At 32.6% G+C, this 26,566-nt stretch overlaps 1 long non-coding RNA gene across 1 annotated transcript in view; it reads right to left on the bottom strand.

Moving 5' to 3' along the window:
- LOC142329368 (uncharacterized) overlaps positions 1-26,566 on the bottom strand; it is a 533,988-nt gene that overhangs the window by 281,411 nt on the left and 226,011 nt on the right. The window contains exon 4 of the long non-coding RNA XR_012757481.1: positions 20,301-20,371. This is a non-coding gene — a long non-coding RNA (uncharacterized LOC142329368). The remainder of the gene's footprint in view (positions 1-20,300; positions 20,372-26,566) is intronic.

The raw sequence follows: 26,566 nt of genomic DNA, 5'->3' as shown, positions 1-26,566 counted from the left end.
ATGCCAATATACTAATATAATATTATTCAATGGTCGGAATAAAAAACAGATTTAATTAGCGATTTAATATAATTCAATTACAATACATATATATTTAAAAATTTATGAACCATAATATTAATATCAACAATTATTTAAAAATGTAAAAGACAGGTGTAGATTAACAAAAAAAAAGAAAGAATAAATAAAACGATTATTAAAAACTATGAGCGACAAAAATAATTATATATTGTTTTTGTATTAATTAAAAAATAAAATTAAATCTAAATATAGATGTTATGAATAATATATATATATATATATATATATATATATATATATATACAAAAACTTTAATATAAGGCAATCTATCTTTGTCATTCCCTCTTGTTAAATCTTAACGGAGAAATGATGCAATAAAATTATCACTAAAAATAAAATCAGTTCAATTTAGAACACATAGCTTCTATAAAAATGATTTATTCATTTATTAAAAAAATGACGACTTTGTTCTAAATTAAACAAATTGTGTTAATATAACAAAGTTAAAAAAAAATCATCTTTCAACAAATTACGCTTTTGACTGCATGTGTCATCAGAATTACTTCATTACAAAAGAATGATTTACTAAATGCTGTTTAAACGAATACTTAAAAATAGTACATATTCCTATTAAAAATATATATATATATATATATATATATATATATACAATGAATTTCTTATTCCCAAGTAAAATATAAGAGTATATAAAATATGCAACTCTATATTTTTGGAGAACTACTTAGTTGCTATAACCTAAAAAGGTTGTAGGCGATCGGACATGAGAAAATGGTAAGGATATTTTAAAGAATGACAAGCACTTCATGCACAGCTTTCGAAATAAAATAATTTAAATTTTAATTTTTATAGACTTTTCGAAGAAAAGTAAGGTATTATTTTTGGTCGCATGGTAGGATCGAGGGGAGTTGAAAGTGAATTTTCTTTATGTTTTGAAGTACGAGGAGTACGTGTATACCACTCACTTTTTTCCTGTTTAGCCTCCCGGAATCACCATAGGTATTACTTCAGAGGATGATATGTATGAGTCTAGTGAAGTGTAGTCTTGTATAGTCTCAGTTCGACCATTTCTGAAATGTGTGGTTAATTGAAACCAAACTACCAAAGAATACCGGTATCCACGATCTAGTATTTAAATCCGTAAATCGTGGATCATTGTTTACCAGGATTTGAATGTTGGAACTCTCGACTTCGAAATCAGCTAATTTGCAAAGACGCGTTCACCACTTGACCAACCCGCTGGGTTATACGGTTCACTTAAAATCTAATTTACTTACATATATTGTAGGTCTACGTACAGAATTTGTGGCTCGAAAATCTCCAAAACTACTGAATGAATCTCAATGAAATTTAGATTTTTGTAATAGTGTACCTGAAGTGTGAAATTTGATGAACAATGGTCGAGTCGTTCCTAAGTTACGTTCAATTTAAGATCGATAACAGGCAACATAACCTAAATTTAAACGTATTTTTTTCGGGTTCGCGGTAAGATTTGTAGATGAAAATGAAATTTCTATACGTTTTGAGATAAGAAGATTAAAAATCCTGCTACTTATTAATAAAGGATAAGACTGGTACTATTTATTGCCGGCCTCTGTGGCGCGAGTGGTAGCGTCTCGGTCTTTCAACCGGAGGCCTCGAGTTTGAATCCCGGTCAGGCATGGCATTGTTCACACACGCTACCAATCATTCATCTCATCCTCTGAAGTAATACCTGACGGTGTCTCCCGGAGGTTCAAAAAGAAAAAAAATACTATTTATTAATAAAATTTAGTGGTTCGAAAATCTACAAAACTATTAAATCAATTTCAATGAAATTTAGATAAGCTGTAGTAGTGTATCTGAAGTTGTGCACGTTTAAATTTGATGAACATTGGTTGAGTCTTTCCTGAGTAATGCTCAATTTACGGTCGACAATATAACCCCAATCTTAGGTTATGTTGACTTTGTACTGATGTATTTTTCAAACGCGCTTATGCAGTTTGTCACAGTGGTGAGCGAGTTTAAACTTGATGCTTGTATACACATTAGACTTTACTCGTTATTTTTAATTATTACATCAAATTACGGTTATAATAATTTAATTTTCTTATAAACAAAAAGTATATTTTAATATTAGAAAAATAAAAAATTATACCTCCTTTAATATACCTCTCATTTAATTTATGTTTTGTATATTTCTTTCGCAAAAGATTATACAAAATGGAATAACGAAAAGTCGGTTTCTAAATATAATGTTAAACATTAGTATGCCAATCGTATCGACCGAAACGCAAGTGATACCCCGAGTGTGTAGTCCCTCCTGCGGGAGACTAGTAGTATACGGTGAACATCATTATTCTTAGAGAGAAAATTTGATTGTTTTACTGACTAGCATCGTTTTAAGAAAAAGACGAGATATTCAAAGTAAACGGCCCGGTTATTCTAAACACACAATTTTTAATATCAAAATACGAAGTTCTGAATCCGATCAATTTTTTTAAATGTATGTTTAACGCTTATTATGTTGAGTTATGGGCTGCAACACCGCACTTTCCCTCAATGCTGGAAGGAGGTCAGAACGGTTTTTCTTCCCAAACCGAATACAAGCCCAGGGGTTTGCGAGTACCGTCCTATCAGCCTCATAAATAATATGGGTAAGGCTGCTGAGAGGCTTCTTGCTACCAGGACCTAAGCGGAAGCCTACATTTGGAGTTATATGGATTCCATAAGGGCCGTTCGACACTGGATGCGATAAACAGGGTGGTTAGCTGGGCGGCGGATGTACGGAGCGGTACTTGGAGGACCAGAAAAATCCCATTGATGGTCCAGTTAGATATCAAAAATGCGTTTGGCTCGGTACCGTGAACGGCCATTGTAGCGGCGCTCAGAGAAATGAATGTCTTGCTAAACCAGGTTGACTGCTACCTGTCTGATAGATGGACGGAGGTTCGCACTTTGGAGGGGGTGGTGAGATTTCCGGTCTTCGGTGGAGTTCCGCAGGGGTCGGTGTTAGGCCCCTTGCTATGGAACATCTTTTACGACCGGGTGCTCCGGTTGCCTTATCCGGAAGGAGTCAGCGTAGTCACTTACGCTGACGACATTGCACTATTGGTGGAAGGTAAGGAAATTGGTGATGCAGAGGATAAAGCAAATCGCTCCCTCCAACTCATAGACAACTGGCTAATAAACAACAACATGGAGGTGTCCCCCGGCAAAAAGCAAGTGTATCCTCTTCACGGGTAGGAGAAGACTGCGCGGCGTTCGGGTCGTGATCCGTGGAGAGGTTATAACTGAGGTCAAGGATACAAAATACCTAGGGGTGACAATAGATAAAAATCTGAAGTTTGGGGCATATAGAAAATGTGTGCAAAAAAGTAGGGCTCACCATAAAAGCCATCAGGAGATTATTCGTGGAACACACAGTACCGGGGGCCTCCAAACGGAAACTGATCGCGTCGGCGGCGGTGTCTGCGGCGTTATACGCGGCGCCGGTTTGGGCTGATGCAATCAGGATACAAAGAAACAAGGATAAATGCGAAGAATGCACAGAACGGCATTGCTGGGAGTGGTGGCAGGGTATCGTACCCTGTCATATGAAGCTATATGTGTGCTTGCGTCGGTCCCACCGATAGAACTTCAGATCAACAGCAGGAAAGTGAGAGCGAAAGGGTGTAGTAGAGCTGAGATCGAGGCGATGACCCGACAGTGGTGGAAGGAAGTATGGGCAGAGACTAACGCTGCGGCCTGGACCAGAAGGTTAATAAGTGATTTGGACGCATGACTGGATCGCCAACATGGAGGTGAACTTTTACATAACACAGATGATGTCGGGTCATGGATGTTTCGGTTACTATTTAAAAAGATTCGGAAAGAGAGACACACCCAACTGCGACTACTGCCAGGAGGTGGTCGACGCAGAGCATACGATGTTCGAATGCCGGAGATGGGCACAATACAGACAATTCATAGCAGTCAATAACCTGAACGCGAATAACAAAGTAGAGTGGTCGCTAAGGAGGGAGCAGAACTGGAACGTTTTTAACAATTTCGCCGGTACGGTTCTTCGCACTAAGGAAGAGGAGGCGTAAATAGGGATAGGTGAACAGCCCCGTCTCTGAGAACCTGTATGACCTGGCGTGCAGGTTTCGGTGAGGGGACGGGGACTCCGGGAAGATTTCGCGGGGATAAAATTAAAAGACCTAGACCCGGCCGGTGTGGCTGGTTTTGGGGGTGCGCGCGCTCCTTGTGCTGGTCGCACCGGTTTGAGGCAAATGGCATAAAGACCGAGACCCGGTTTCTGTCCGCGGGGGTGGGGAACGGCATAGCCGGGCTTTGCCCTCGTCGGCGGGAATTAGAAGCAGGCAAGAAAAGATCTAGTACCGGGGCGGTTGACCTGCCGTGCCGGGTGTAAAACCGGTGGGCGGGAAGACCGCCTTAGAGTCAAAAGACACGTCTTTGGCCCGAGTATACTTAATTGGATGTCCGGCCCAGGGATGTAGGGGGGAAAAAAAATTAAGTGATCAAACAGCGAATTAGAAGATGAAAATTAATTAGCATATTTTATTATTTATCCGTTGAATCTCACAGGAATTAAGAAGAAGGAATTAGTAATTTATATTTTAAAATAACTTCAGTTTAACAGCGCACTTTACGACCCTCTCTTTAAAGTCACCATTATTTATTTATACTTCATTGTACGAAGCAAAGGAAGTAGTGTAATCGCGAAACATTTCGGTTTGCAGATTTCAACGGAAATATCCATTTTGAGCATCCCTGGATCCACTTTTACTAGTTTCGGCGTGACGTATGTATCTCGCGTAACTCAAAAACGATTAGCCTTAGGATTTTGAAATTTTGAATTTAGGAATGTTAACATCTATTTGTGCATCTCCCATTTTGACTGCAATCAACTGTACCAAAAATGTCCAAAAAACCCAAAATCCAAAACAAATTTGGATTTTCGACTTTTTCTTAACTGCAGTAATAAGCATTCGTTGAGAGCTTTTAAATGATATATCATAGCTGGTACTTACTTTCATTGGTTCCACAGTTATAGCCGAATAAATTTTAATTAATGAAATATTTGGAGTTTTCAAGGGGAAGGCACATAGGTTCGAATCAGACTAAATGTCTTTTATTTTTTTTAAATTTAAATAATTTAATAATTACTAACCTTTGATTGTAAAAAAAGGTTTTACGATAAATAATAACAAAAATAAAAAAAAAAAAAATGAAAAAACATCAGAAGTTATTAGTGAAATAATATTTGATGTAGATTTCATTTAAAAAAAAATGTGTATATGTAACTTAATAAGCGTACACGGAAGTTTTTTTTTTTATTCCGATTAATTAGCAACTACAAGCTGTCCAATTAAAATTATTCTACTTTTGCAGCACATCAAAATTGTTAAGCCTGATGGGGATTCGAACCCAGAACCTTACGAATGATAAAAATAGGGACTCTACTAATCAGCCGTGAACAACAACAACATTGATTAAAACTGTTACCTTTTCGTTATTATAATTCAACAATTATCAGATTTTTTTTAATCATGATATATACACTCGACACAAATAATTAAAAAATTAGTATTTGTAAAAAAAAAGAAAGACAAGTTTATAAAATTATACATACACGAGGTGTGAACAAAAATCATCCTACCTTTGCTCATGAAAACAAAACTATGTAACCTATTTTTTTCAATAACTTGCTCCCTTCAAAGTAAACCCCTTCTGATGTAACATACTAACCCAAACGATGTTTCCATTGTCGGAAGCATTTTTAAACATATTTTTTGTGAACCCTAAAACTCCTCTTGTCGCATTTATTTTGACCTCTTCTTTGTCTTTAAATCTGTCTCCTTTAATTAGAATTAGCAAAAATTCGCAGGGAACCATATGTGATGAGTAAGGAGACTGATGAAGTCATTCGATCCAGTGATTTTCAGTGAATCTCTGGATAAGTTGTGATACGTGGGCTGAAGCGTTGTCACGGTAAATTTTCCAGTCGCCATTTTCTCAAAGCTGTGGTCGGTCGCGTCAAACCTAATATCTTAGCAGATGAACACTTATATTGTATAACTGTTTGTTCTCTAGGAAAATACACGTGATGAACCGTGCCTTGATAATAAAAAAATAAAAAAAGACTGTCGGCATGACCTTCATGCTGATGTGGAAATTCATCACAACAACGCTTCATCCCAGATTGTTGATACAACACGAGTTCGAACATCAACAAGGTACTCACCAAACATGGCTATATATATCCATATAAATAAAAATATAAATGTTCGTTTGTTCAAAATTCTTAAATCTCCGAAAGTTCTTCACCGATTTCTTTGAAATTTTGACACAACCTTGTATTTGAATACGCGAGAGTCTTTTTATATACCTAAGATGTCACACTTGTAACAGGTAAAAATAATGCTTTTTTTTTAAAAACAGCGCTATCTATTGGACGTAAAAGTAACACACGTTATACTAAATATTTTACGATTCCATTTCAATGTTTCCGTTATGTGTCCGATATAGACTAAAAAACTGCTGGACCGATTTAAGCGCGGGGGGGAAAAGGGAGAAAGGAAAAATCGAAAAAGGTAAAAGGGAAGAAAGGGAAAATAGAAAAAAGAAAAAGGGGAAAACGGGGAGAAGAAAATGGAAAGGGAAAAACAGAAAAAAATAAAAGGGACAGGCGGAAAGGAAAACAAAGGGAACATAAGTGGGGGAAGGAAAGGGAAAATGGAATATGTTAAAAATGAAAATGGGGAAAAAGGAAAGGGGTGAAAGGGTAAAAGGAAAAGGTTAAATTTTGTGAAGTTCCGTAATGTTCATTTTGTTAATGCTTTATCAAACTTTCAATTGTGTTCATTTAACCTCTCTCTCTCTCTCTCTCTCTCTCTCTATATATATATATACATATATATATATATATATATATATATATGTATATACTCAAATCTAACAATAGCGAAGCATTGCCGGCTCTACTAGTATATACACAGATCGGGAAATATATATATACATTATTTTAAAGTAAAAAAGGTTTGAAATTAACGTATGAAATAATATCAAATACTAGAAAATTTTTATTTACCACTTTTAACCACCATTAGTAACTACAAATACAGTGCAATATTTTTAAGTACGATTTTTTCCCTACAATAAAAAGTGAGTGATTTTTAACCAAAAAGGTCAGATAAACAAATTTTGAAAAACAGTTAGTTTTCAAATTATGGTTAGTGAAATATTACACTATTATTATCATCATATTTTATTGTTCTATATTAAAATTCATGGAACAAAATTAGTCATTTTAACTGTGCTTAACCTGAAAAAAAAATTGTCGTAAAAAAAAATCGAAGCTGTAAAACATACATTTTACAGGTGTCACGAAAATTAACTATGTTAGATTTCCAATACAAAAATACAATTCAAGTTGAAATACACACAAGTTGAAAAAATTCTTGAAAACTGCGCCAAAAATATAGCAGATTCATTACGATTGAAAACCAAACTAGACGTAAATATTTATAAATTTAACAGACTAAAAATTATGAATGATTTCTCTTAAAGATAGTTAAGATTACCTTCTTAAAAAAAAAAGGCTGCAGTGATTAACAGTTTTAATTTTTTTAATGAAGAATCCTTTTATAAATAACTACTACGTATCTACTTGTACACTAAGTACAGAAGAGTTTGTAAAAAGGACCAATTAAGGACATAATTTTAAATATAATTGACCTAAATAAAAAAAAAAATTCTAGTTATTCACAGATTATTATTATTGTTTTTATTTGTTTAATATTTACTTCATAACATCGAAAGAAATATAATCCAAGAGTAGTAGTAGTAAAGCTTCAAGAATAATTTTAAATACTTAAATTTTGTTTAAATTAAAAATTAATGTAATTGTTTTTTCATGCAACATGTTCACAAATATGATAACAAAAAATTTAAAGATAAAACAGGGTGAAAAAAACACAAATAACAATTGGTTAACAACATGTGTTATATCAGGAAAAAACCCCAAGTCGTTTAGTAATTTTAAGTAACAAGTGTCAAACAAAAATACAAACAACAACTACAATTATTATCGGGAATAATTTTCAAAAAGGGACTTTAAGTGATGTGAAGCATTAACGGCAGGGATGCTAGAAACTTGTTTAGTGACGGGACAGATGTAATCCACGGGGGTTACAAACCCCTTGTATGTTTGCTGTACAATACTGTCAAATATGTAAAAGAACCCTCAATACAGTTTACCACAGCAGGAGATAAAATGCAATTATCACTCAGCACGATCATAACATCGGATAAGAAAAAAAAAAACGGATCCAATATTAATGTAGGGAAAAAAATCGTAGTACAATTATTGAAAGGTAAATAATTCGATGAAGAAGAAATTAAGTTGCAGAAATGAAAATTTGCAATTTCCTTACTTCCTATGAGAGATGTCCCACCTAAAGCATAAAATATTAATTATTGTAGCGTTATCAACGCTAATATTCATCCATTTATGAATATAAAAAAAACGTTCGTAAAGTGCGTGCAGAGTAAAATTAAAACCTAAAAGATATTTACTAGAACATATATATATATACACACACACACACATACACAACTGAATTACCTTCGGGTAGTGTTCTTATCTATTACGAGAAAGGAAACCACAGCAAAAATTCCAAAACATGTTTCGTAAAGGTAATTGTTACTACTTTTTTAAATTAATTTTTGAAATTTTTTTATTAAAGTAAATCCAAATTACGAGTAGTAAATTCACAAAGAACTGAAATTTCAAAACTTTTTTCTATAAATATATTTTTTTAAATTCGTATTGCTTTAATTTTAAACGCATCAAAATTTTTAGCTAAAATACATATCTCAGCAAGAAAGGTTTTGTTCCGTGAAAGTGGCCCGTTCAAAATGAAACAGAAAATCTCCGTGGAAAAATATTTTAAATTTTATTAATGTAATTGGATTTGTTTCTAAATGCATTGTATGCAAGAGGGACTTTTTAAAACAAGAATCACGCTGTTGTATAATTAACAACAGAAATAGACTCAAGGAATTCAACCTAGTCGGAAACGTGTCTCAACTTATTTGATGCGTACTGTTAGATCCAATCTCTTGAGCGGTTTTTCTCAATAGAATTTTATTAATCATATCGATCGTCACTCCTATCTCGAGAAATCGGCAATTCATTTTTTAAACGTAAAGAATATTCGCCCAGCTGAAATTCAACAACAATTAACTGAAGTGTAAGAAGATGAGATGAATGAGGCAAATGGTCATTAATGTCGTCGGCTATTTAACAGAACGAGAACAAATATGCAATGATGAAGCACGATCTGGACGCCCGTCTATAATCACAGAGATCTTTGGAACCGAAAGGTGTACTCGTTTGATTGATTACCTGCCTCGAGAAAATACCATCAACAAAAACAAAAATACTGAAAAAAACATTTAAAAATTTACGACGCGCTACTCAGAAAGTTGAGCTGCCAGTAAGGCCGATGTGGTTGGCATACCATAATGTGTTCCCTTACGTTACAACAAACAAGGAAGCACCGTTAAAAAGATTTCTATAGGAGGTAAGGTAATGGACTAAACTATCAAAACTGGAATAACATCTGACTTGCATATTTTCTGAAGTTAAGAGAATTTTCTATCGGACAACGGTGGATCTGCAGCACCTGCAATCTCAGATGAAATCCGGAATCCAGCAGAAATTCATGCAGCCCGACGACGACGTTAACCGAATTGGCAAACATGATATAACGTGTAATTGCCTGATTTCTTCATACACATCTCTCGATCTTTAAAATGCTTGGGTGTTAACGGGTTTAAATTCGAAAAAATTATTTTTAATTTTCAGTTTCGATTACTTTTTATCAGTTTATGAGAAAACTAATCTTAGTTAAAAATCCTCATATACATATATATATAAATAAGTATGTAGTTATTCACGAAGAATCTAACAAATCTTCAAAATAAGTTCTAGTGAAAATAAACCAAAATGTTCATATAAACACAAGTTAGGAGACGGTTCTTAAACCAGTGTCGATTGGCAAAAGATTTCGCCCTAATTTCTGCCCCTTCGGTTAAATTACGCCAGACTGTAATTGTTGGAACCCGAATTAAAGGTTATACTTAGCGGTTTTACATAAAATATGACCTGAGAAAAAAAATATGTTCCAGAAGTGTATTTTTAGAGGTTTTCGAGAATTCTGGAGTAAAAGATAAAAGATTGGGGTGGAAAAAAATTCTATGTTTGGTATAAAATAACTTCGATAAATAAAATTGGTAATAAGCACCCAATAGTTTTAAACAAAACTTGTAGAGAATTTGATTCTGATTAAAATGGTATTAACAAAGTTCACAGTGACTAAATACCATTAAAAAATGACCGAGTGAAAAAGTGAATATCTGAGTAAACTGAGTGAATAAATGACAAAGTAATCGGTGTATAACTGGTAGCAATCGGTGATTGTAACAATTTTTGAAAAAAAATGAAAAGCACACAAAATTTTATTTCACTAATAACTTCTAATTTTTTTTCGTATTTTTAATTTTTTTTGTATTGCTATTAAATTATTTATTGTTAAAACTTTTTGTACCATCGGAAGTTAATAATTATTACTAAATCAATACTTAAATTAAAAAAGATTTTTAAAAAATATATGTATATGACGTCTGATATATGAAATCTGAACCGATGTACCTTCCCCTTGTAAGATCCAAATACTCGTATATTTCATTAATTAAAATTTTATTTGGCTATATCTCTAGAATCAATGAAAATAAGAACCAATTATGACATCGTTGAAAAGCTCTCAACGAGGGCCCATTTCTGCAGTTAAGAAAAATTCCAAAATACAAACGTTTCAAAATTGAAACCTAGCTATATTTAGCAGTCTGATTGTATACACAGTTTTGGTTCAGTCTATTGTAATCAAAAGGGGAGGTGCACAACTAGATGTTGCAACAGTCCTAAATCCAAAATTTCAACATCCTATGGCTAATAGTTTTTGAGTTATGCGAGATACATTCGGCGTACGTACAGACGCCGAAACTAGTAAAAATGGATTCAGGAATGGTCAAAATGGATATTTCTGTTGAAATCTGAAAACCGAAATTTTTCGCGATCACAATACTTCCTTTACTTCGTACAAAGAAGTAAAAAAGAAATGCCTTGACGTTTCAGTAATATGAAAAATTATTTAAGGAAATATATAAGCGTTAATTAATTCAGGAATAGTTATTTAAATTTGAAAAAAATAATAACAGACAAAATTACTGATAACTAAATGAATAAATACAAAATCCGGAATAACATTAAAAAACAAACAAAAAAAAACCTGTACGAGAAAGGAGATAACGAAATATACAGTTGACTAATTGCTAAGCAATTATAATCGTAACAATTCTGCAAAATTGGTTTGTAATTGATGAAATGAATAATTTCAATTTCAATTCATCTATGCATGTACATACCGTGAACCAAAATTGAGTTTAAAAAAAAACTAAATTAAATGAAATGACTGACAAACAGTAATACTAGTTTTAATTAACGGATACAATATATTGGATGAAATGTATGTAGGTAATAACAGATATAGTTATTATTCAAACGAAATAAATAAATTTAAAATTCTGATTGATTCACTTTTTAATTGAAATTATTTTTTCTAACTATTTCATAAATCAATTTAATAATACGACGCGTTAAGTTAAAAAAACATTTTTAAAAACATCAAAACGGTTGTTTTCTAATAAGGATAACGTTGAAATATTTCGATTAAAGATCACAATAATTAGCAATTTCACATCCATTACAACATTGTCGGGAATGTTATAAAATAGTTTACAAAGTAAAACTAACAAATTATGTAATAAAAACAATTAAATTAGGTGAATCAATCGGAGATATCATTAGCCAAATAACATTCCGCATACGAGCACATAGGTTAAAATAGACAATGGTCTGAAGCACTGATGCCAGGAGGTAATCATTTAGACACATGAAAAAACAATGTTTTCAGTTTGTCTGTTAAAAGTATGCACGATGTATGCAGAATATTAGACGACGGTGGTTTCCTTAGTGTAGTTCCAACTCTTCCCGATGAATAAAGGTTTCAATAAGACAACGATATTGCTGTGTAGTGTCCCATAAGCTTCCATACATAGGAAAAATAAACTTTTTTTTTTTTTTTTACGAAGGCCACGGTGTATCAGGAAATAAACAGCTATACTAAGCACAGTTGGTGTTATGCTTGTAATGGCGTTGATGATACATTCCTTGAAGTGATTTATGTTTTGTATCTTTTCATAATATACCGTAGCCTTCTTAAAAAAAAAAATGGAAACGTTGGGTTACGTCTTCTTCATCAGTAGAGCACAGGCATCGAAATGTGTTTTCAAAACAACGGTAGTTATGTAGAGAATATTAAACAATTAAAAATTGTATTCGTTAAAAAAAAAATATTTTTCTACATATGGAAACACCTGATATACAGAATGTAGAAAATGCCCCGGGACATTCATAAAATATGCTGCTCGTGAAAATAAAAGAAAAATTCACATAAATATATATCCTAAAATGTTTCGTTTGGGAGATACGACTAGTGGAAGATTTCACTCGGATTTCAGCTACCCCAGTGAAATGAGTTCGTACTGAAATTTTTAGGACATTAATTAAGAGGCAGAATTAGTGATTTCTTATCTTTTGACATGAAAAATGGAATAAAATAGGCCCCAGAACCGTGTCTGCAATAGTTTTTAAGAACACTTGGGTTAAAAACCAATAAATTGGGTAAAAAATTCTGATTTTATATCAGACGTACAATAAATTTGTTAAATGAGTAGTTACACATAAAACTTTTGAATAAAATTTGTAGAGAATTTAATTCTGAACAAATTTATTTAAGATAAGTTATATAAATCTAAGAAAAGTTAGAAAAATTTGAATTTATTTAAAAGCCGTACACTGGACCAAAGTTCATTATACGTTATAGTTTATAATAAATGTTCAAAAACGAGCCCGCTATTTTCAGCTAATTTCTTGGCTTTCTGTACTACTTTTGTTGCTCTTTTTAGTTCTTCAGGGTTGTATTGATGATCAGCCGTTTAAATAACGCGGACAATTAACTTCTTCACGAGTATTTTTTTATGTATTTTTTTTATACAATATTTTTCATCCATCCCCAGACGTAAAAATCTAAAAGTCCAAGGGATCTTGGTGCCAGGAATGTGGACCTCCATGACCGGTCCATTTCTCCCCTGAGAAATGGATCGGTCGTGGAAATGGTCCGTATTTCCCAAAATATTGATTTAAGAGAGTGGAAACGGAACATGAAAAGCGGGGAGACGCGCCATCGTACTAAACTGAGACTGCGTCTCAGAGCGTTAGTAACATCTTTGAGCAGCTGCGACAATTCTTCTTCAAGAAAGGGTAAGTAGATCTTAGCAATGAAGTGATCGGGGTAGCTCCATCTAACTTGCTTAGGGAGGAAGAATGCCTTTATTTAGCGATTAGTTTATGATTTTTAATTTATTTTGTTTTATTTATTTGATCCTTTTCTTTTTTTTGTCTAATGAATTATCAGGTAATATGAACGGTTCAAACAGCTGATTGTAAAGAAGGCTGCACCACACATTGATGCAAAATCGCTATTGAAAATTGCCTTCCACTGTTTCATGAGGATTTACTTCTACCCATGTATGCTCATTGTGTAAGACGTTGACGTCATCTCGTGAGTGAAATTTGCCTCGTCGGTAAACAAAACATACTAGTAGAGTTGTCGATTTCAGAACTTTCGTTCTGAAATTATATTAAATTAAGAATCGTTGTCGATTTCAGAACGAAAGTTCAGAACTTTCGTTCTGAAATCGACAACGAAAATTTACAGCGTTCGACTTCAGAACTCTAAACAAAGCAGATCATCTCCTAGGTATAGATGTTGAAGTGGTTCTTTATGATAAGGATAAAACGTGTTTTTTTAAGTGTCCTTCAAACCATCGAATGCGAAACTCCGATTCGCTAAGAAAGATGTCGTTTACAGGCGTCTTTTTGTGTGTTTATCACCATTTAACAAATTTATTGTACATTTAACCTAAAAAAACAGGGACTTTTACTCCTATTTATTGGTTTCACCCCAAATTTCTCAAAAAGTACGGCAGATACGGTTCTGCGATTACTTCATTCCACGTTTCAGGTCAAAAACCATAAGAAATCACTAATTTTGCTCCTTAATTAACGTCCTAAAAGTTTCAGTATGACCTCGTTTCATCGAGGCAGCTGAAACCGACAGAAATCTTTCACTAGCCGTAACTCGCAAACGAAGCATTTTATGAACGTTTTCAATTATTATCAGTTTCAAAAGTACTGGGAGAACCTCGCGATACATTATTTATATACTGACTTACATTAACAAAGATTCAGAGGAAACGGTTCACAAATTTTAAAAAGCTGGTTACAATCAATACAGAACATTCAAAAAAAAAAAAAACATTAAACCAAAAACAAAATCACCATACAAATAAAACTTCTGCGATAGATAGATTGAACTTTCATAAGAGGTACAGTGATTACTTCAAAGTTCCTTCTTCAAAGCAACAAAAATTAACATTTAGTAACTACCTCATAACCATAAATATTCACTAACATTGACAATAACCCCGGTATTACACTTGAACCCATTTAATTCAACACACTCTAGGATTAAGATCGATAAATTGCTCCGTATAAAATAAGGCCTCCTACGAAAACTCCGGTCCATCTTAAGATGAGATGTGTGTAAGTGAAAGTACGTAAATGAATTGCAAACTATTCAGCCAAAATCATCAATAAAGAGGGAAAAAATCACAGTGACAGATTATTAAAGATGTATTCTTCAATTCTTGAAAAATTTTAAATCTTATTCTTTTGATGCTTACTAATCATTAATGGTCAGCGGGTAACGAAAAACCATTAAAGAAAATAATAAAGATTTTTATTTATGCATACACGCACACAAATTTTTCCTGTTTTAAATATTTTTTAATAACACTTTTACGATTGCAATTTTACACCGATTTCGGTTAAATTAAAACCGTTATGATATTATTTATAGGATATTTTGAACGATACGGATGGAATAAATGTAAAATGTTTTGTAATACGCGGTGCAGTCGATGTTTAAAAGGTTTGTCGCATTACAAAATGGCTCGTAGTCTATATATTTATTGTAGGGCTATGCGTTTCGGTGTGGTCACGGGAAAGAGCGGTGGAGGGAGGGTGAAAATTATTCAGGAGAACGAGATTTAATGTAATATCAAGTGTGAAAATTATTTAAATAACAGTACAGTATATTGTGCGTGCGTAAAATCTCCGCGTTTGTGTTTGCGTATGTATATTTCAGTTAGCAATATAGAATTGTGCTTATGATTGTGTACGCCGACACCAAATCACCACCGCGAACTAATCTGCTCGTTACATGTATATACATATAAATGTACGCGTGTGTGTATGTATTCGCCGCGGTATACACGAGTTAGCGATCGTTTACGAATAGAACGGGGTGAAGGTGCGGTAGACGGCAAGAGCGGGGAGCGGTAGCTCTCGCGCTCGGCTTTTGAATACAAACCTATAAACTATTAATCACTGAATAACATTCAATGTTGCACCGCTTGATTTTCATTCATAATGCTGTCGATATATTTCATTCAAAATAGTTAAACGACGCCGCAATGTCGACACTTGTATTTATTGCTACGACCATACATACACTCTACGGCGCGTGGTGGTGTATATTGTATAAATGTTTTAACTCTATAATATAATATATTATTATAGTTATCACATAGTATAGTATAATTAAAAATTATTGCTATTTCAAATACCAAATTGTTATCGTACATATTTTTAACTATATCTTACTAATTAAAAACATGTTCTTTTGAAAATGTAGTTATTAAAAAAATTGTTATTTGTTTCGAAGTAACAGTTACATTTTATAGAGATACATTATTTACTGCCGCTTGGCTTAATGTAAATTTACTGTCGTAGCGATTTGACCGTACGGCAAGTTTTTGTTTTTAGTTAACAGAAAGGCGTAAGTAAGATAGAGGAAATAGGTAAAATCAAAACGATACAAGGATAATTCCGTTTTAATAAGGTTCAATTTAATGTTCAATATCATCAGCATGATCTTTTTCGCTCTAAACGTTTATCAAGAAGATACGTGGAACGTCTCCGACGATAGATTGACCCTACGAGAAAACATATATAAACGATCTTCATATTTACTAACGGCGGCTGACGTCTTTTCACCTTCACTGCGTTCAGTCACTAATGCCAACAGTGGCGACTCTCGTACAGGCACTGAGGAACTGCAGAACCGCCTATTTCCACTTAATATTATCGATAACATTTAATATGAGTCCGTTTCTAATTCTTTCTTTATACTTATACAATATATAATCCTTAACCTTAATGTCAACAGCCATCCCCCAGTTTATGAAAAAGAAGCAAAAATCTTTGTATGGAACTGTTCGCTTCAGAGTTCCAGCGGCGTGGTGTTTGGCTGTTGTGCGCGTGCTCACATAGGAAGCTGCACGCGAAGCTGTGAGGGAGAGAGAGCGAGAGGAGACAGCACTGTTGCTCCTGTAGTGCCGACCCTGGCGTGCTGGTAGAAGGTAGTTTTTTTTTTACTCTGCATGTGTTATGCTTAAAAACCGTGTACCATATTCTTGAATGTGATAAAGTGTAGAACTAGATTATTATCCTGCTTCCAGCTGTTCTACTTGATTAATTTATTTTACAGAAAACTTTAACCGTGGCTTTGCATCCCCAAGAAGTAAGTTCTGTGACTGTAAGTGAACTTCAGTATCTTAAGTTTTCACAATTGCCGCTACATGAGAAAGTTACAGTTAAGAAAAGAGGTCGTTCTAACACCTGATGTTTATATCTCAGCCAGTCATAAGCAACAAGAAATATATTCATAGGTTTAATTCTGAATGGTACCAACGAAAAAGTTGGCTTTGCGGCAGTGAAATAAAAAAATGTACTCATTGTACGAAATGCAATGAAATGTATTTCATTGTTTCCCGTGTTTGCTGTTCGGAGGTGATTAAACGTGAACAAAAGATGGTTTCAGAAATATAAACAAAATGAAAGAAAAACCCGAAAAGCAAGGGAAGTCAAAGAAGCACGTTAATAATGTAGTTTCACTGCCACTTTTACCTTTTATACGTAAATATTATAAGGTATTATAATTACTAATTATATAATTAATTAAGGTATTATAAGTAATTTTTTCCTTAATACTTACGTATTAAGGAAAAAATTATATTATCTTTATTATAATTATATTATCTTTACGCGCAAATTAAAATAAGAAGAATGGATTTTATTTTCAAATGAATAGATTAAGCTTGAACTGTAAAAATTTAAATAAAAAAGGGGTTAAATAAATAAAAAATATTTGATTTTGTTCTTTTATACATTTTTTTTTTATACATGTTTGTTTCTTTTTACACAATTTTAAAACGAAGGCTAAAAGTTTTCTGGAGCAGCACCTCCACTAATTTCAGCTACGAGGCGCCACAGAATGCCAGAATCTTTTAGATGGATAAAGTAGCGAATAATCGTGTAATTACCCCTCCATGTTGGAACACGACCGGACGTAAAATTGAAAACTGAAACCGTCCGTAGTAATTCACTGTCACCAGACGGATTATGCTACTAAAAAATTAATCAGTACAAGATATAAAGGGACATAATTAGCATATTAAAACTGTTAAACTTTCATAACATTTTGTGATTATCATTGAGATTTTATACGGCATTTAAATTATATTCTAATAACTAATCGTTACGATTAGTAACTTAATTGAATTTAATCTAGTAATAATGTTTTAATTAAATATTTATTATAAGTTCGCTAGCAAATATCGACAGAACACAACTTACCGCTATCGAATTCTTAGATTTCTGTCAAGTAAGGTACAAAATTAATATATTACCGTAATTAACAGATTTTAAAATTAAACTGAGTTGGTTTACACAACGTACCAATAAACAGTGCTGCTTGAATACTGCGGTTATGTTTGTAAAAATAGAGGACCCACAAATTAGGAGCGAAAGATCGTGTTAATTAATGGCAAAAGTTTTCATGTTTTATAAAAAGTATTAATCATTATTTTTGTTTTCAGTCATTTGACTGGTTTGATGCAGCTCTTCAAGATTCCTTATAAAGTGCTACCGTTTCATCCTCTTCGACTTCCTCTATAACAACAGTTTCTAATTCATTTCCTCCGTGTAACAACTATAATTGTTGCCGCTTAAAAACTATTAATAACATTAAGATTTTATCTATGCGAGATCAGAGACACATTTAATTCAAATAAAATTTAAATATAATAATAAATAAAAATTGATATAATTATATTACTAATACACAGATGTAATAATAAAGATTTCATTTTATTTGTAGAATTAAAAAAAAAACGAATATCAATGTACATCCGGAGAAATTTATCAAACTGAATCGTTGGCCTCAATAACCTCACTCTATACAACCTTTGGGATTCCAAGAAGTGAAGAAATAACCATATGTTTCAAGTATCCATCCCTAGGTACATTTTTTAAAATTTATTACTATTTATTAACTGTTTTCCATCGGTTTCTATATAAAGAAAATGATTGTATTCAATCTTTATAAAATTCTAAAGAACAGGATACTGGTGGAAGTACAATATAATCGATGTGTTTGGATTATGCATTTACGATCTTATCGGAAAAATGCGTTTTGATAAACGGACTATAATTATTTCCAGATTTTATTTCAAACTTTCCGAATTAAAAAATTAAACTGAGATATAATACGATGCACAGGTCCATACTTTTAAGGAAACCAAAATTTAATATTATTAGCAGTAACATACTGACCTGTGGACGAACTAGACACTAACGATTGGCTGGAAACATTTATTCCTTATTATTCTAAACTACTGAAAAAATGATATTAAAATATCATCGGGTAACTGTAATTTACAGGTATCTGCCTGTTTATAAAAAAATATCCTGTAGCTGGAAGAATGGCATATAATATTGTTTAAATGAAAGCTCTTATAATTTTGTATATTAGTTTGCTTGGCATTTCTTCCGCCACCACCCCATTCGGTCGCCTTAAAGACCGATTGTCTGTGCCACAAACGGCTACTGAGCCTCGAAACAGTTTAGCGACCAATGTCCTAAATAGCTCCTGAAGCTTACCTAACAGCGTGAGCGGACTAAGCACGGTGCCATACACCATACGTGTTCCAACCGTTCACTTGTCATATATTTACTGAAACGGGTAGGCGCACCCCGTCAACTATTAAAAACATATATGACGCTGCCACGCCTGGGTCGCTGAATGCCAGCAAATACCTGTCCACCATAATAAAGCCCTTGGAGCCCTAATTGGCTGGTAGTCAGCCATATATATCAAGGTTAGCTTATCACAGCAGTGCGTTATGAGTCTTTTCCTTAAGTAAACTACTGATGTAGGTTGAATATTGCGGCCCAATGAGGGCTAGAAACGTGGGGGGGGGGCGACCGGAGCGTCACTAGGCGGGTGTCTTTCCCTACGGGGTTGGAATGAACATAGCAACCACATCAAGGAACTCCCACACGGTCCGACAATGCGGCTCTCGTCACATTGACTCGCCGCTTGTGAGTGGCCAGTTTTCCGCTTGACCTCTAAGTTCCAGGATGGCACCGCCAAGAGCAAGGCAGTCAGACATCAGGTGTTCATTTGACTGGACCTCCTGGCAGACGCACAGCTTATCAGCTGCCAGGCGGAACCGAAACAGATATTTAATTTTGTATATAGTGTGATGTACAATAATGCGTCTTGTTCAACATTTTCTAATTTCTGCTGATTACTATTTAAGTTTCTCACAACTATTCGTGAGCGCAACCGACATACATTCCCACGGTGTCTTATGAAAACATCACCACCACATTAACGTATCCCCTGATTCCCTGTGCTACATGGTATCGATGTCAATTGACTACAGGTTAGCTGTCGCATTCTGAAAATAATTTCAGGTTTGGGACACAAAAACAGATAAAAAGTTTTTTAATTTTATATAAATAAATAATTCTACATTTCATTAAAAAAAAAATGATAAAATTATTTCTTTCCCGAATCCATAATTGATTTGTTACAAATTCCAAGCGAGCAAAGTAATTGGAATATCTTCCAAAATTGAATAAATAATATAAAAATAAAGAATAAGAATTAATTACTTACATACTATGATAAAATCTAGTAGTAAAAAATAATTGCAGTAAGCAGTTCTGGTTTTCTTTGAAATCAGACACCTACGAACAAGAAAAAACAAACAAAATAAAATCAATCACACTACATAATCTAACTTTGAAAAAATTACATTTAAGAAATTAAGATACATAAGAAAAACAATATATACAAACAGCGTGTCCGAAAATAATAGTGGGGGTATTAAATGGTTATAGCTTCGTTACAAAGCATTGTAGAGAGATGAATTATACGTTAAATGAAAAAAAGGAACACTTCTCAGTTTCTTACCTGTTCAGTAGATTTCGATGTGTGTTCCCTTATTTGCCCTGTAGACATCAAGATGATATTCAGTCTCTTGCCAAACATGGAAGAGAACATCCGCCGTGATAGAAGAACTACCCTGATCCTTTCTTTAAATGGTCCAGATTTCGAACTTGAAAGGAATGCACTTGTGCTTTTATATAACCTCAAAAATATAAATCCAAAGGGGTAAGGTTTGGAGATCGCAGGGGTCAGTCAATTCATCCTCCTAGTTAGACCAATCGCAGAGGAAATGTTTCATTAAAAAAAATCCTGCATTATTTCGGCAAAATTAGGACGAGATCCCACTCACTGAAAAATGGAATTACGCTAGCATTCGCACACAAACTTGGAGTGTTTCTATTTCATTTAATGTACAGTTCATCGTTTTACAACGCTTTGTTCCGAAGCTTTAACCATTTAAAACACTACTATTATTTTACGGACACGCAAAATATATACAAAAGTTAAAATAGATCATCTATTTTAACTTTTACTTTCTAACCGAAAAAGGAAAATGGAATTTGGTGCGCTGCATATCCTAACATATCCAGGAAGATCTTCGTTATTGCTTTTTCAGTAAAAAATCTGATGTGGACTCCACATGACTTCCTTGTACGCCTATTAAATTACATATACACTTTTTTTAAATGAAAACTACATTAAATTTATTTCATTAATAACTTTTGATATTTTTTCATTTTTTTTTTTAATTATTATTAATAATAAAAATATTATTAATATTATTCATCAGAGATGAATAATTAATTAATAAATCAATATATACTTAAATTAGAAAAAAAAGGAGATGAAGTAAGATTCGAACCGATTAACCGACTGGGTTGGTCTAGTGGTGAACGCGTCTTCGCAAAGCAGCTGATTTCGAAGTCGAGAGTTTCAACGTTCAAATCCTAGTAAAAACTTTTTTTATACGGATTTTAATACCAGATCGTTTCAAAAGAAAAGTTAACTTTCTAATAAGAAATAAATAAATAATTAAAGTATAAAACCCGCTTACCAACAACAATTTTTTAATGCGCAAGCGCTTTCGGAAACGAAATCAATCTTCAGGAACTTATATTTTTTATTATTAACAAAACCTTTGTTGTCATGAGTAGAATTGTTATGTAAAGTACACACTTTACATAACAATTCTACTTATGACGACAAAATTTTAGTTAATGAAAAAAAAATTAAGTTCCTGAAGATGGAATTAGTTTCCGAAAGCGCTAGGACGCATTAAAAGATTATTGGTAAGTGGGTTTTATATTTTATTCATTTATTGTGTAATCATAACAACAACCATGTTGGATAAAATGATTAAAAGTTAAATCCTAAAAAAGTATCTTTTTGCCTTCCTACGAATGTAACATCGAATTAGGTTAAAGCATACGCAAAAATATAGTTTTCTTAATTTTTTTTATTTTTATTGCAGTAATGAAATGAAACTTCGTTGATATTAAAAAAAATTAAAATAACACTAATCTAGATTATACTCCGTTGACGTGAAGCCAGTGTACAGAATTTCAAAACCGTCGACAAAGATTTAACAAAACTAATACAAATAAAACATATATTTCTGACAGAAGTTGTCTCATTTTAGTGTGCGTAATTCTTTCGCTGGAATTTCTATCCGATGTAACTTCAATCTTAATTAACATTTAAAACTGGGTTTCGCATCGATAATCATCATTTTCAGATGTTTTCTTTCGAGTTATTCCGATGAACGTGTAAAACAAATTACAGCAATTATATATTTGTAGCATAAAAGTTTTGCCCCTAAGCGTGTGTACGTGTGCGTGCGTGTATCGTTGCCTTGTAATGACACGAGTTAAGTCATGTGGATTGGCGATAAGAACCCTAATTATTATAAACAATAGTATGCCTATTTAAAAATTTTTTAATTTTGTTTAGTAATTAGATTTTATTTTACAGATTTAGAAAATTTCTTTTTAATAGATTCAAAAATTAGTTGGAATTCTGTGTAATAAACTACATCATTTACAACTGTTTAATTTGTTATCCACCATAATAGAGACAAAAATCGTTCATCATTTTTTTAAGTCTCATAAGAAACTTTGTTTTTAATATTATTAAGTGTTGTTTGTCCGTTTATTTTACTGCAACAAAGGATGTTGTACAATTTTTTTTCATATTTTTTTTTTTTACTCAATCTATAAAAATGTAACCCTCTATTTACAATTCCTATGAACATACATAGACCTATATATGTATACGTATGCGATACCGATATACGTAAAGGCCCACCCCTTTATCATATATGTGTTTGTAAACTTTTATTATTCATATGAATTTCCCTAAATGGTTAAACGAATTAGTATGTGTAGTGAATTTTATTTTTATTATTATTATTTTTTTTTTATCTTTTCGATGTAATAGTAACATATTCTATGTCAATTTTTAAAACAGTTTTAACCATATAAGCATATACATATATCTGTTTCAAAAAACAAGTAACAAAATGTAACAAAAATTAAATTTCTGTTGCTTCTGTTATGTGTGTTGTCAAAAAAATAAAAATTAAAAAAAGTAATAAAATAAACAATATCAAATACGTTTATCCATACTACTCTGGCCCCATATTATTTTATTTGTTTGATCAAAAGACATGTCGAACTATGTTATATTTTTTACCCTTTTTTTAAAAAAAGTATAAATTAATTACTGTACAGTTTAATAAAAAAATGCATTTAAAAAACATGTATAACAGTAATAGTAAGAAACAGGATGAAAATTATTTAGTCGCTTAAGCTATATCTTGTTAAGGTTTATATCGAGTTAATTTTACCCTTTTAAATGTAGTGTCACTTATTTATTTTTACTGTAAATGCGTGTTATTTGTTCATCTGTAGCCTTTCATTTCTTTTTCGTTTACATAGGAACATATATTTCTCAGCTACTTAAACCCCATAACTACAATTTATTCGTCATTCTCAATCATACCGTTTACAATTATACTGAAGGAAATTTTTTTAACTGGATCCAATATCTTTATTCTTGATTTGCTGTGTAAAACCTAGGCAGCGCTGAAGAGGTATTTCCTGAGTAAACGTAAAAATTAAGATGATCGACTCATACGTTTCAGAAGCATAAAATACGAACTTATGTTAGGTCAACACCCCAGGAAAAAAAATATTTTTACAATTATATTGTATTTACGCAATATTCAGATAACACCAGTCGCTTGACGTCCTTGTCGATTAATTTTTAATCGTCATAATGAAAATAAAAAATTGCGGCTCCTTATTTTTATGCCCCATCACTCTTTTTGTTACTACGCGTTAGAAAATTAATAAAGAAAACTAAGGAAATGTATTCATTTTTATATTTTTAATCAAAACTCAAATTTACACCCGCATCAAAGGGTTTAAAAAAGGTTTTAAAAATGCTCTATCGCCTAATAATGTTTTTCTTTTCAAAATGTGTACAACGTACACATTTTCAAAATCTGTTCGACTAGTAAACCTACGACACATTGAAACAAGGATGATGTGTAGAAGAGTCTTGTACTCGTACAACAGACTCAGGTTGATCATTCCTGACATGGGATTAACTGAACTCCAACCGCTAGTACACTGGTATCCACTGTCTATATTCAGATCCGTATAAAAGTAATTTACCTTTAATAGGATTTGAAACTCATAATCTTCGACTTAAAACATCAGTAGCTGAACAGCTGATTTTTGACGAATATGTGACCACTAGGCCAACCCGGTGGGAGTCGGTTTATCGCCGAATAACTAATAATTTTTTATAGTTTATATCAAATTTTAGCGGATTTGACTTTCAATTTTCGATGAATTTTCAAATATTTATTTATTCAGGATCGATTGTTTTAACAAAATTACTGATTTGACATTGATAAATTAATTAAGACAATTTGTGCGGTAATTTAAAGTAATTATAATTACGACGGGGAGAAATGATATTTGAAAAGTAATTTTTAAAATAACTCCTACATTTTCAGCGATAATGCAGCGTATCACCACTTAATAGATATAACTAAATAGATGTAACTTTGGATAGACTAGATGTCGGTTAAATATTTTTCTGAATAAATTACCACATAACCTATACTGCCAAAAAATATTTATAAAAATGTTTATTTATAAATATCGGTTCAATTGCGACGCTACTATTGTTTTCTCGTTTTGTATCATGCCTAAAAAAAACATGTTAGTATTATTTCTCTATTTATCCTTTTACAAGTCCTTACACTGCTTCATTTTTATTGATTTGTTTTCTAAACTGAAAATATTCAGTCCTCCAAGATATTTTTCAACTCAACCATTCAAATTATATTAAATTCAAAACGTAATACAATACGGGATGTAGTATGAGGATTCTAGAACGAAACGTTGCTGAGATATGGCACATAAGTGCCACTATTAAATAACAGCTTATAAAGGAAAATTGACAACTCTTCAAAGGCGGATGACGAAGAAATTTCGTAAAAACGGGAAAGATGGAAAAGTATAAATTAGAATAACCTAGAAGAAAAAATCTACGGGTTTGAGTTTTGTGTAAGAACAGCATACACACCAGAACTACGAGGGTAACATGGCACTCATCCCATTCGGGTAGGTTTTTTCTTAAACCTCCGGGACCACTATTAAGTACTGCTTCAGAGGATAACAATTGTTATGGTGGTTATGATGGCCATTTTTTATCTTAATTTTTATTCAATGGTCATTCGGGTAGGTTTATCTCTAATTTACGCACCATTATTCGAAACTTCAATGAGGTATTTTTGTATTCCGATTATCTGAACATTACTAGATATATTTTATTTTAAGCATGATATTTACATAACATGTCAATTAAATTAAAAATCTGATTTGGACACCACGTGATTTCCTTGTACGCCTATTAAATTAAATACGCACATTTTTTGATGCACTTCATTTAAACATATTTCATTTGAAAGTGAGATACGATCCTCCAACTCTTTAATAAAGTTGACAGTTACACAATTCCATTGTGGTGGATACCACATTACACCACATTATTTTGTGGTGTTCGTATAAGCATTTTTTTTAGTTTATCGTGTATTAATTCAGATTCGCGTCACTCAAATAATAATGTGGTGTAAGTGAGAACGTGTCGGATCCGTAACCATGCACACATCGGTTCGAATCCGACTCTATATGCATATATTTCTTTTTAAGTTTTTTTTTAAATTTAAATATATTGATCTAAAATTAACCCCTGTAAAAATGTTAGAATTAAAGTTAAACGTATATAAAATTTTATTTCACCAATAACTTCTGATTTTTTACTTCGTAAGTACAAGGAAGTATTGCAATCGCGAAAAATTTCGGTTTTCAGATTTCAACGGAAATATCCTTTTTGATCATCCCTGAATCCATTTTGAATGGTTTCGACGTGACGTCTACACGTACGTATGCGTATACGTAAATACCTCGCATAACTCAAAAACGATTCACTGTAGAATGTTGACATTTTGGATTTAGGACTGTAATATCTAGTTGTGCACCTCCCCTTTTGATGGCCATCGACTGGACCAAAAGTTCAAATTCCAAAATTCAATTTCTTTGAATTTTAAACTTTTTCTTAACTGCAGCAATAAGCCCTCATTGATACAAAAATGGTACAAAAACCAATATATAACAAAAATGGTACTTATTTTCATTGGTTCTAGTTATAACCAAATAAAATTTTAATTAATGAAATATTTTGATTTTATAAGAGGAAGGCACATTGGTTCGAATCCGACTTCATTTTCTTTTTTTAACTTTTTTTTAATTTAAATATATTGGTATTGGTTTATTAACAATAATTAATCTCCGATTGTAAAAAAAACACACATCAGCAGTTATTAGAGGAATAAAATTTTATGTACTTTTAAAAACGTGTATATGCAATTTAATAGGCGGTGTACAAGGAAGTCATGCGATATCCATATCAGATTTTTT

Source organism: Lycorma delicatula, chromosome 8, assembly GCF_047948215.1.
Source record: "Lycorma delicatula isolate Av1 chromosome 8, ASM4794821v1, whole genome shotgun sequence".
Classification (NCBI taxonomy): Eukaryota; Metazoa; Arthropoda; class Insecta; order Hemiptera; family Fulgoridae; genus Lycorma; species Lycorma delicatula.
This window is presented reverse-complemented; position numbering and strand designations above follow the sequence as displayed.